This window comes from Dermacentor variabilis, chromosome 2 (genome assembly GCF_050947875.1).
Source record: "Dermacentor variabilis isolate Ectoservices chromosome 2, ASM5094787v1, whole genome shotgun sequence".
Taxonomy (NCBI): Eukaryota; Metazoa; Arthropoda; class Arachnida; order Ixodida; family Ixodidae; genus Dermacentor; species Dermacentor variabilis.
Window position 1 is genome coordinate 240,406,949 of NC_134569.1, and position 12,088 is coordinate 240,419,036.

The 12,088-nt window shown below is 47.2% G+C and overlaps 1 protein-coding gene and 1 long non-coding RNA gene across 2 annotated transcripts in view; both read right to left on the minus strand.

The window, feature by feature from the left end:
* The window catches only part of LOC142573178 (alkaline phosphatase-like), a 192,742-nt gene that overhangs the window by 139,841 nt on the left and 40,813 nt on the right, over positions 1-12,088 (minus strand). The gene's annotated exons all lie outside the window — the stretch shown is intronic.
* On the minus strand, positions 6,125-6,813 carry LOC142571233 (uncharacterized). The gene is made up of 3 exons (XR_012825806.1): positions 6,531-6,813; positions 6,381-6,428; positions 6,125-6,260 (listed from the first exon to the last, which is right to left on the minus strand). It is a non-coding gene; the product is annotated as an uncharacterized LOC142571233 (long non-coding RNA).

A 12,088-nucleotide genomic window follows, 5' to 3' on the forward strand; every position in this document is an offset into this window, starting at 1 on the left:
AATGCACAAAAACTGCCACGTCAAAGTGACGTTTACGCGCTCATTATGCTAAATTATGCCGAACAAACCCGGCAAATTCGTGGAATAACCGGTGAGTGCCCCGTTCCGTTTGGAATAGAAAAAAATGGCGGCCTTCGTGATTGCGTTGGCGGCGGCGGCGGCGGCTCGTCAGTCCGGGCGCGGGAGGAGAGAGCCCGAGGATGCGTTTGACATGCCAGACGATCAGTTTCGGCGGCACTTTCGCCGGTCCAGGTGACTGGAAGAAAGCTAATATCTTGCCCATCTTTAAATCAGGTGACCGCTCAAACCTTACCAATTACCGCCCAATCTCCCTTACAAGCATTTCCTCAAAATTACTTGAACACATTATAGCCTCAAACCTAATGAAATTCCTTGAAAGCAAAAATTTTTTCTACCCATTTCAGCATGGTTTCCGAAAACACTTATCGTGTGATTCCCAACTCGCCGAATTCACCCACGACATTCTGCTTATCATGGACAGGAACCTCCAGATCGACGCCGTTTTCTTAGATTACTCAAAAGCTTTTGACAAGGTGCCTCACGAGCTCCTACTGCAAAAACTATCTGGACTTGGAATCTGTAATAGCTTACTGAAATGGATTGAACAATTCCTATCCGGGCGCACACAATACACTTCCACAAACAATCACCGCTCACCTCTTACCGATGTGACTTCGGGCGTCCCTCAGGGCGCCTGTCTGTCCCCTTTATTATTTCTAATCTATGTAAACGACTTGCCTACTAGCATACATTGTAAACTACGACTTTTCGCAGACGACTGCGTAGTTTACAACACTGTTAACTCCTCTGACGATGTTCTTTGCCTGCAGCGTGACCTCGATGCCATCTCGTCATGGTGCGAAAAATGGCACATGCCTCTCAACTTATCGAAATGCAAATCTATGTCTTTTACCCGAAAACGCAGTCCTTTTCAGTCCACTTATCGCATTAGCTCTGTCAACATCAGCGCCACTTCATCTTACAAGTACCTGGGTCTTATTTTGACGTCATCACTCTCTTGGATAACACATATCGAAACAATACGTCGCAAAGCTGCGCGCTCACTCGGGTATCTACAAAGAAATCTAAAGAAGGCATCCCCAGAGGTAAAGAAGTTGGCATACTTGACATTTGTCCGTCCACAACTTGAATTTGCTTCTGCTGTCTGGCATCCATCTCAAGATTACCTAGCCGCATCATTGGAATCCGTTCAAAACCGAGCCGCCCGCTTCATCACTTCACATTATTCACGGTACACTAGTGTCACTTCTTTGAAACAAACGATAGGTCTGCCAACACTGAAGTCTCGCCGCATCATATCACGTCTTTGCTTGCTGCACTCTTTTTTTTACAATCCACGCTCAAGGCACCACCTTCTTAAACCACCATTACGAACTTCCTCTCGCATAAGTCACAGCTCTGCCATAGCACGTTTACCCAGCCGCTCATCTGCCATGACCACTTCCTTCTTTCCTGATGCAATCGTTTATTGGAATGCGCTCCCTGACAACTTCGTTACCTGTACTGACCGCAAAAAATTTCGTGAATACCTAACAAATCGCTTTGAATAACTTTCTGTTCCCAGTGTACATCGTTCATGAACCCATCATAAACCTATCGGAATAGTCTACCCTTGTCAACCCTTCCACCTACTCTTTTTCTTTTGTTTCTTTTATTGCTAATGTATTGCCGTGTTACTTCTTTCAATTCGAATTTTTTCTTTGATTGTTTAAAGTCGTACAAAATCAGCGATGTGTTATTTTTCTTTTTTTCGGTGTTTTGCAAGAAACCACTCTTACACGTGTTTGTATTGCCCCCCCCCCCCTTGTGTAATGCCTTCGGGCCTTCAAGGTGATAATAAATGAAATGAAATGAAATAAAGAAAGAAACTGTGCGGTGGCTGTGCGACGAAGTGGCGGAGGAACTCGGAGGCGTGAGAACTTCAGCGCTGTCGGTGGAGCGGCAAGTGTTGTGCGCGTTGCGATTCTTCGCAACGGGCAGCTTTCAAGCCTCGGTAGGGAGCGAGGAGACGATCGGCGTGACCCAGCCTGCGGTCAGCAAGTGTGTGCGACGCGTGGCGGAGGCAATCGTCCACGCCGGGGCCCGCAACGAGTGGGTCCATTTCCCGAGGACGTCGGAGGAGAAGGCGGCCGTGAAGGAAGCGTTCCTTCGACGCGGCTCTATTCCCGGCGTCATCGGATGCGTGGACGGCAGCCTTATAGCCATCATCGCACCGAAGGGCGAGCAGAAGGCGGCATTCATGTGCCGCAAAGGCTACTACGCCCTCAACACAATGTTCGTAAGTATCTTAATTTTTGTCTAATTTGCCCGTCATAGCAACGCGTCGCTTATCTGCTGTGCGCGCTCTCGTCAGATCTGCGACGCAGGCATGCGGATCCTCGCCGTCGACCCTCTGCGACCGGGGTCAGACCACGACGCCCACGTCTGGAGAACTACGTGGTTGCGTCGTCGGTTCCTGGAGGGGCATATTGCCAAGGCCGGCGAACACCTCCTCGGTGAGCAGCGGGAAAATTTTGTACAGTTGCAATTCTGGCAGCATGCAGCAAAGCGTGCTCGCGCCGTAGGAGAATATTGAAGCCCGAACCCCTTATGTCATAGTCAGGTTATTAAGTATAGGCGAGATGTAGAAATTTTCCAATGGTATCTGCACGAAACAAAGTGACAACACACCTGCGTTGTACTTTAAGCTAATTTTTAATGTGAGTGTACAGTGCACGCGTTGTCACATTCTTTTTTACACTGACAGTCATTTGTGAATAAAGACTACACAAAGAGCTGCCTTGCTGCAAATAGGGATGCTACTATGTCCCAGCTATTGTTATCTGTGATCACAGATGCGTCAGGTGCTCAGCCTGTATATTCCTTTATTACAGTCTTTCTGTAGTAGGTGCATTTTACATGACCCATGCTTCGCCTACTAAACTTTGTGCATATTTCCCACCATGTTTTATGATCCTGCAGGTGACAGCGGCTACCCCCTGGAACCATGGCTCCTGACCCCAGTCACAGGCCACCCTCCCATACACACTGCAGAAGGCAGGTACAACACTGCACATGCTGCCATGCGGTCCGTAGTGGAGCGGTGCATTGGGCTTCTGAAGAGCCGCTTCCGCTGCCTTCAGCGGTACCGCGCCCTCCACTACGAGCCAGACCGCGCTGCCAACATCGTTGCAGCATGTGCAGTGTTGCACAACTTGTGTCTTCATGAAGGTGACGTGTTGTTGGATGATGATGGTGATGACAGCAGCAACAGCAGCAGTGACGATGAAAGTGGCAACCCCTCCCCACAGAGAGTTCCCCGAGTGAGGGCATCACGCATGATGTACCTGAGAGGCTGTGCTGCCCGGGATAGTGTTATTAGCTTATTTGGCGCGACACGGCAGCAGCACCAGCACTACCTGAAAAGGGTGCGAAGGCGGCTGCGTCGACAGCAGCACCGACAGCAGCAATAAACACGTGCCTGACACTGCAGGCAGGTGTTTATTACTGCTGTCTACACACCTAATAGAGAGCAGGAACCAATGTGAAGAAATGTGTGCAATTAGTGGATAGCTTGCTGTTTTTTTTAACAAATCTGCTCAATCATAACCAGCGCTTTCACGTGTCCTCTGCCAGTGAGCTGTTACTACCGGAGATGATTGCATCATTCCACTGTGACACTACATGAGAGCCTTTCATTTAGTACCTGTGGATAGAACACTTTGTGTTCATCAGCAGAATGTTGTAGCCACTTCTCTGGGCAGCTGGGGTTTGCCAAATGATTTGCTGCTGCTGCTGTTGCTTCTGTCATCACCGACACTGTCACCGCCATCTGCACTGTGCATGGGAGGCTGGTCTTCGTCTCCTCGCTTCCTATTTGGGCTGCTGCCAAGCACAACACTTCTCGCTCCACCATGTGTACTGTTCTCACGCACCTTGTAGGTCCTGCGCTATTTTGCCACACAGCCACCGCACAGTTCCTTGACAGAAGGCCAAGTTATGCCGAAAACAATCGCCTGGCATGTCAAGCGCGTTATTCTCCCTTGGGAGAGTGTACATATGTAAATAGTTCTGAAATTGAAGGAACACACATTGTAAATATTCATTTCAAGTGCCACTTGCATTGTTTAAAATTGTTTATTTATATCTGCATTGTAAATAAAACCATGTGACCCATCTTCAATGCCATCTTTCATCAAAGCAAATGACAGACAAGCACACAGAGCATGACTTCATGGCGCCAAAATAGCCGTGTGATGTTCACTACATGGGACCCAGTACACTACCAATGGGCCTTGGCAGATGTTAAACAGCATAAATATGACACGAGCATAATGATGTTTTTTTGAACTCGCACACAACCATTTATCTTCATTCAGCAACTTAACAGCAAGAAAGATGTCTTGTCTATTATGTAGTCAGCGTGTTTGTAGCACGAAATAGTTCAATGACTAGTGCCGTAATAAGATCACACTATAAAACAGCCATCACATGCTTTTAAGGAAGGACAAGTGAGGAAACGTATGGCACTTCAACGGTATTTCATATAACGGCTGCAAGAGCAGCCTGGCAGCGAATGTCAAAATAGTGGCCACATCGATGGCTCCATTATGTATGTCACAAACTGTGCTAAACTACAATGGGGACTAGATTGTACTGCTATCATAGGTAAGGACACCTGAAATATCACAATAACTATCACAAGTAACAGGCGCTTGGTGTTAAAAAAATTCCAATTCGGCTACTTTGCATTGCGTAGGCACGAAATGTCTGACATTGCAAACATGACATACATATGGCATGAAAATTCATTTCCAGTTATCACAGCATTGTAGTTAAGTGCACCTGTATGGGTGCGAGACAATGTCGAAGTTGCTGTAAAAGTGATTGCATAGTGTATATCTTCCTTGGAAAAACGGTGCGCATTGAAACATATCAGTAACAGCAAAACACAAGTGAACAACACCTAACGGAAATATGGCAAAACTTCTACATATAATTTATAACGTCTCACTTGGGCAAACTTGCACTGCAAGTGAAAATACACATGAAAAGAAATTACCTTGAAAAAAAATGATTAGGTACAGAAATGTAGGAAAAACAGTCATATCATACTTTAGTGCTACATACAAAAAAAAAACACGCATTTGTGTTTCAAGTGACATCACAGCACTATCAGCTTTCGCTGCCATGGTCGCACATGACCTGCACATAATTTCACAAGACTGGCTACAACTCGGCACAACAGCTTTCGAGGACGTATGGGCAACACCACCACCAAATGCTGCAGCGGTGATTTGAACGGAAAGATGGGCAACACTTGTACCTATTAGTACTAAAGGATGATATGGGGGGGGGGGGGGGACTGTCCCTCATGGCTGAGGATGCTCGCGGAGGCGAGCCAGGGCAGCCAGGAGCTGGCGAAGTGTTGTCGCGATGAGGCCGGTGGCCTCTCTCAAACCACGCATCTCTGCTGCCAGCTGCTGCTGCACCACCCGGGTCGTCCTCAGCTCCTCCACCAGCTGCTGATGATGCTGCGAAACAAATTCACTCGCTTCAGCTGCAGGTTATGCAATGTAAACGTTTATTCGCACTGTTTGTAAGTGCTACAGGTTCAGCAAGGTTACTCTTGAGGGCAGCGAGATCATTTACATATGACATGAGAAATGGCCGTGCAAACGTATATGGTCTGTTATCTTTAAAACATGTGAAACGTAGCAAATCCTACCAAGCTGCCTCTGCCTGTCAGAAGACAGTATTCGTGACTAGTTAAATTGTTAAACAAATGATGATCATGCTGTGGTGATACATGCAACCATGGAAATGTTTTGTAAGTTGCTATGTGTTAAAGAACACCTCAAAGGAGATGTATAAACGTGCATGAACCAATGAGCCAAATGACTACAGATGCCTCTGATGTGTAATATGATGGTTGTAATGTACATTAAAGTGCATGAACCAATGAGCCAAATGACTACAGATGCCTCTGATGTGTAATATGGTTGCAATGTACATTACCATGCGCACTAATCACCTCTTTAAAAAATGAACTGGCCAAGTTGTACGTACCTGCCTATTTTGCTGCAGCAGCAGCTGATGGAAACTGGCGGCCTCCGCGTTCGCTGCCTCAGCCAGCTGCCCCTGCCCCTGCCGCGCATACTCGGCGGCTGCCCTGCAGGCCGCATCCTCCAGCGGCTGTTGGCGGAGTATCTGTACCGCCCGCACGGGGGAATGTACCACTGCGCAGCAGTGTGTCGCAGAGAAAAAAAAAATGAGCCTCTGTTACAGACCACCTTCGATTTAAAACATGACCTACATTCGGAGATAGTTGCGATCGTTTATAGAAAATGTTTACTTACCAGCTATCTGTTGAGATGCCTTCCAACCTTCATCGATTCTTCCGTATCCTATGCGAATAAAAGCAAAAGTGAACACCATGCGATCACCGCAGATGTTCAGATGCTACTGCTCATTCACTAAGCACAAGAAAGAATGATGTGTTTACTCACCGAGCACTACGCTTTCACAGTCTTCATGATGTTCACAGCTTCCAGAATTCTTCTCGGGCGAAAGTACCTCGTACGCCGAGATTTCATCTAATCAGGCAGCGTTACGGACAAAAATACACCAAGAGCGGCCCACAGAACCGATCAGCTGTTTTCACGTAGCCGCCATCTTAAGTGTGCGTAGCAAAATGGATTGGATGCGGAATTGGCACATGTGTGGCTATGACTCGAAAAATTAAAATATTTGTGTTTACTTTCAAGCGCGCTTCAACTTCTCTTGCGTTAAAAGATTGCAAAACACTTTTACTCTCAGCGACACGCAATTGTTCTTTTATCAGACGTTCATATCTAAATGTCACTTGCTATACGGTCCCTTTGCAAATAAAAAACAAGCAAAACATGCTTACGGCAAAGATGGAGGCTGCTGATTGGGCAGATTGAAAAACGTCGCTGGTTCCCGCCCCCATACGCAGAAACTGTCGCGTCATTTTGACGTCCGGAGTTTGGAACACTTTTTGTTTGGAATAGAGTTACGTTATCGCGCCCCAAGTCGCGGTAGGAATACCGTGATGTTCAGCCCTTTCTTGGGCCCTCTGGACTGCCTCTAGTTGTGTCTGGAGCAATGGGCTCCGGAGTGCCTCTTCCCAGTCGGCTTCGCTGGATAGAGGGCAGTTGGGTAACGCGGGGCATTGCCAGAGCATGGGCGCTAAGGAACAATAAATCTCGTTACAGTCCGGACAGCTGGAATCTACGCCTGTGTAGATACGGCTGAGAAAGCCCAGCGAGGGAAATGAGCCCGTCTGGAGCATTCTAAGTGAAACTGACTGAGACCTGTCTAACTTCGGGTGAGGAAGAGGTTAGGCCCTTCTACTAAGCCGATAGTAAGACGTTATCTGGTGGAAAGTAAGGAGCGGGTCCTTCTGCTGGATATCTTCCTGTCCCCATAAGGCCTCCATGCCGCCGCGGCGCGTTAGATCTCGCGCACGGTCATGGGCAAACTCATTGAGGTTAGGTATATTCTGATGACCATCCGAACCCATATGGGCGGGAAACCAAGAGATGAAGTGAGTGCCATAGTTTGTTCTATTTTCCAGAATGGAGGCAGCCTCTTGGGCTAGGTTACCCGATTTGAAAGCTTTGATGGCAGCTCATGAGTCGGTGAAAACGTTGGTGCGCGAGGGGTCGGTCATGGCCAGGGCTATGGTGACCTGTTCCGCGACTTCGCTCGTAGCTAACCTAACCGAGGCCGAGGAGCGTAATTCCCCTTTGCCATCAATTATTACCAACGCGAACGTGCTCTAGCACGTTCGCGTTGTCGTACTGAGCCGCGTCGACAAAGACAGTCGAATCTTGATTCTCGCTGGCCTTCTGTAAAATTGCCCATGCTCGGGCTTTTCGCCTCCCTACATTGTATTGCGGGTGCATATTCCGAGGGAATGGGCTGACCACAAAGGTTGCCCGTGCCTCCCTGGATAAGGTGATTTTTCCGTTCATTGAGAATTCTTGGAGCCATGCAGGCCCCGTCTAGGGTGCGTCTCCCCGCCCTGGTTGACGAGAGCCTGACTACCTGAGCGGTGACCTGCACTTCGATCACTTCATCAATTTCGTTGTGCATACCGAGTTTGCTTAACCTGTCCGAGCAAGTGGTTACTGGTAACCCCAGTACCTTTCTAATGCTCCTGCGCATGGGAATGTTAAGCTTATTCTTTTCGGTTTTGGTCCAGTTACGGGCTGAGGCTACATAGTTGATGTGGCTCATTAGGAAAGCGTGATGGATCCTGAGGAGGTTGTCTTAACCTAGTCCCTCCTTTCGTCTGGATGCTCTAGGAACGAGTCTCAGCATTCTCTCGGTTTTGGCCGTAATGCGCGTGAGCGTTTTGGCATTACATCCACGCGCGTCAATCAGTAATCCTTGGATTCGGATAGATTCGACTTCAGGAATGGGCTGCCCGATTCTTGCAAAGAGGGATATGGGAAGTCAGTTAAGGGGGGTGAGCCCCCTAACACCTTGCCTGGCCGGCCTGTACAGTAACAATTCAGATTTGCTTGGGGATAGTTGGAGGCCTGTGTCTTCCAGGTAGGACTCCGTTGCGTCTAGGGCTCATTGTAGTGCGTGCTCTACTTCTGCGAGTGATCCTCCCGGGCACCAAATCTTGATATCGTCCGCGTATAGCGAGTTGCTTATATTAGGAAGTGGTCTGAGCCTCTCCGATAAGCCCTTCATGACTATGTTGAATAGTAAGGGGGAGATGACTGCTCCTTGGGGAGTGCCTCTGGCCCCTAATGCGAACTCATCTGACTTGAGTTGTGCAATCCTGATGGTGGCTGTTCTGTTCATGAGGAATGATCTAACAAATGCCTGAAACCTTGCTCCCAGATCTAGGCTGGCCGTGGCCTGCAGGGCAAATATATGAGATACGGTGTCAAGGGCCTTGGTCAGGTCAAGGGCTAAGATGCCCCTAATATCCCTAGTGCTGTTATAAAAATGTTCTTCCTAAGGAGTAGCATTACATCCTGTGTGGAAAGGCCGGGCCTGAAGCCGACCATATTGTGCGGGAACAGTTCGTTGCATTTATGTAATCCGATATCCTGTGGAGGATCGCATGCTCCGCTACCTTGCCTACGCAAGAGGTTAGCGATATCGGCCTTAGGTTGTCGAGGTTTATGGGCTTGCCCGGTTTCGGGATAAGCACAACCGATGCCGCTTTCCCCTCGTCCGGGACGCATCCATTCTCCCAAGTCTTGTTGACCTCTTTCGTTAGCGGCTCAATTGATCTATCATCCAGGTTCCTTAACTATCTGAGATGCCGTCCGGACCTGAGGCCGACCTGCTGTTTAAGTTGTGAAGTACTGCTCGGATTTCGGACTCCGCGAAGGGTCATCGAGATCCTTTACCGTGTCACATTCAATGTTGGGATATCGCTCTGAGTGTGCTGCGCCTAGCGGGAGATATCTATTGGCTACCTCGCCTAAGAGCGTTTGTTCGCTTCCTCCTTCTTGTTTGTGCCTGTGAATGAGGCGGCACAATGTCTGTCTTTGATTGCTTTTCGTTTGCGTGTCATCGATTCTGGAAGCGGTTGTGGCAACAGGAACCCACACTGGCCAACGTTCTTTGCATCCGCAGGCTTGTGTCGTCTTCCACTCCCAGTGACCAACGTCCCGCTATGTGCCTCCACGTGTGTTCCGGCCTACAGCAGCTGCGCCGTTCAAGCATCTTCGGTGCTATCGGAGCCAGCGTTGCCCTTGCGCCACCAACCCGCCGTGAGAAGAGAATAAAAGGGGGCGCAGCAGTGCCGGCCACTTATTCTGGCAGCGGTTGTGGCAACAGGAACACACACTGACCAACATTCTTTGCATCCGCAGGTTAGTCATATGCGTATGTATCGTTGTCATTTGTGATTCTAATATTGCTGCAGCCGCTGCCAAACATTGCTGCTGAACTTGTGTTAACTTGTACTGCCAAGCTTGCGTCGTCTCGTGCGGCCTTCCGGGTCTGGTGGGCGAACAATGCCTACAAATGCGGAGCTCGCCAAAAGAATTGATGACATGGAATCCAAGCTTGGAAACGTAAGCGAAAACTTCTTGGTGACAATTTTGGGAAATTTCCGCTCAGGACGAGCAATTCGGGCATAGACGTCGTACAACTTAAGAAAAGAACTGATAGTTTGGAAGCTAGCGGGGAATTTCTAAGCAAACCCGTCGAAAAGCTGAGTGCCGAAAAGAAAGAGCTAAAAGCCGAAAACAAAGCTTTACAAGCAAACAACAACACTTTCACAAAGAAAGTTGGCGAACTGGAGCAATATTTTCGATTAAGTAACGTCGAGATTAAGGGCATTCCTTGCACACAAAGAGAGGGCTGCGCGACAGTCATACAAACTATTGGCAACAAAATTGGTTGTCCAGTAACGACAACTGACCTCGACGTTGTTCATCGTGTTCCTGCTAAAACAGAACATAAAAATATCATCGCTCGGTTCTGCTCGAGAACGAAGAAAGCTGAGTTCGTCACGAAGGCATGCCTGAGTAATATTGGCCTCGCAACAGCAAAATAGAACCCTGTCTTCGTTAATGAACATTTAACAATTCAAAACAAAGCTCTCTTTTCCAAAGCCTTGGATCTGAAAAAAACCAAGAACTGGAGATTTCTGCGGACAGAAAACTGTCAAATCAAGGCCCCGGAAAACAACTGAAAGCCGCGTCTCTCGCATCGCAGCCGAATCCGACCTTTCAGTGATAACATAACTCTAATCCACCTTTGCGCCACGCCTGTCACCTAGGCAAGTCTCACGATTTCGTCCTATCTAACAGCCAACCAGTTAAGCAATCTACTCTCAAATGATCAGCGATCTGTCTTGCACTTGAATGCGCGCAGCCTGCGCAAGCACTTCGATGAATTCTCCGATCTTGTTTCTTCATTCACCTTCCCATTTTCAGTCATCGGAGTATCTGAAACTTGGTTGAGCGACCACGATAAACACCTTTTCTATTTTTCTAGTTTTGTTCCTGAATACTCGCTCAGCAACCATGGCGGTGCAGCGCTGTATATCTATTCAGATATTACTTAGAACTGAAGGAATGATGTTGAATTTAATGTAACTAATTGTGAAGACGTTTGGATTGAATTTAAAAATGGCTTCCTCAACATAGGCAACAAACACATAATAATTGGTTGCATACATCGTGTACCCTCGTCATCAGCAATAGATTTCTGTACTGCTCTCCATAAAGTCATGGCACTGCTACCAGATGCTAACAAAAACGTAATAAATATAGCCGACATAAACATTAACCTCGCTGATAGTACGTCTACTGATGCTTTACATTATTCTGATTGTTTTAACAGCTTTCGTTATGAATGTTTAATTAAGATACCAACACGATGTGCTAACCAACCCATAGGTACATTAATTGACCATACATTACCGAATTTGGCATACCCACCAGACGCAGGTGTTATAAGGACCGACATAACTGTTCACTATCCTATATTTTTAAACTTTCACTATACTCATGGCTCCGAAAAAATCCCGTACACGAAGTTTATAATAGACAAACAATCATTCATTGACGCCGTGTCGAACCTTGTCTGGTCCCCCATCTTTTCTACAAATGATCCACAAAAGGCATTTGCACTGTTTATCTCTATGCTTAAGTCATGTGTTGATCGTCATTCCGTTCAAGTTATATGCAAAAAGAAGTACGCGTCGCCTCAATATCCATGGATAACAGATAAGCGCTTAGCTTCAATGCGCAAAAAGGATAATCTTTATAAGAAAAACAAAAGACAACCATTTAACAAGAATTTAGCCAGTCGGTACAAATAGTTTTCTAACCAGCTTTCTGCCACATTGTGGAAAGCTAAAAAAACATGATCCGAAAGAAAAGTTTTGGAATACGGTAGAAACATAAAAAAAAGGCAAATTGTTAACTCCTTCTTAAACAGGGCAAATAATTTCGAAGCTATAAAAGAAATTGCTTATCAGGCTATGGTATACAAGACCGTCAAGGATATAGCTGATGCGTTTGCCGATTTCCTTTTTAGCAGCGAGCTACAGTCACCT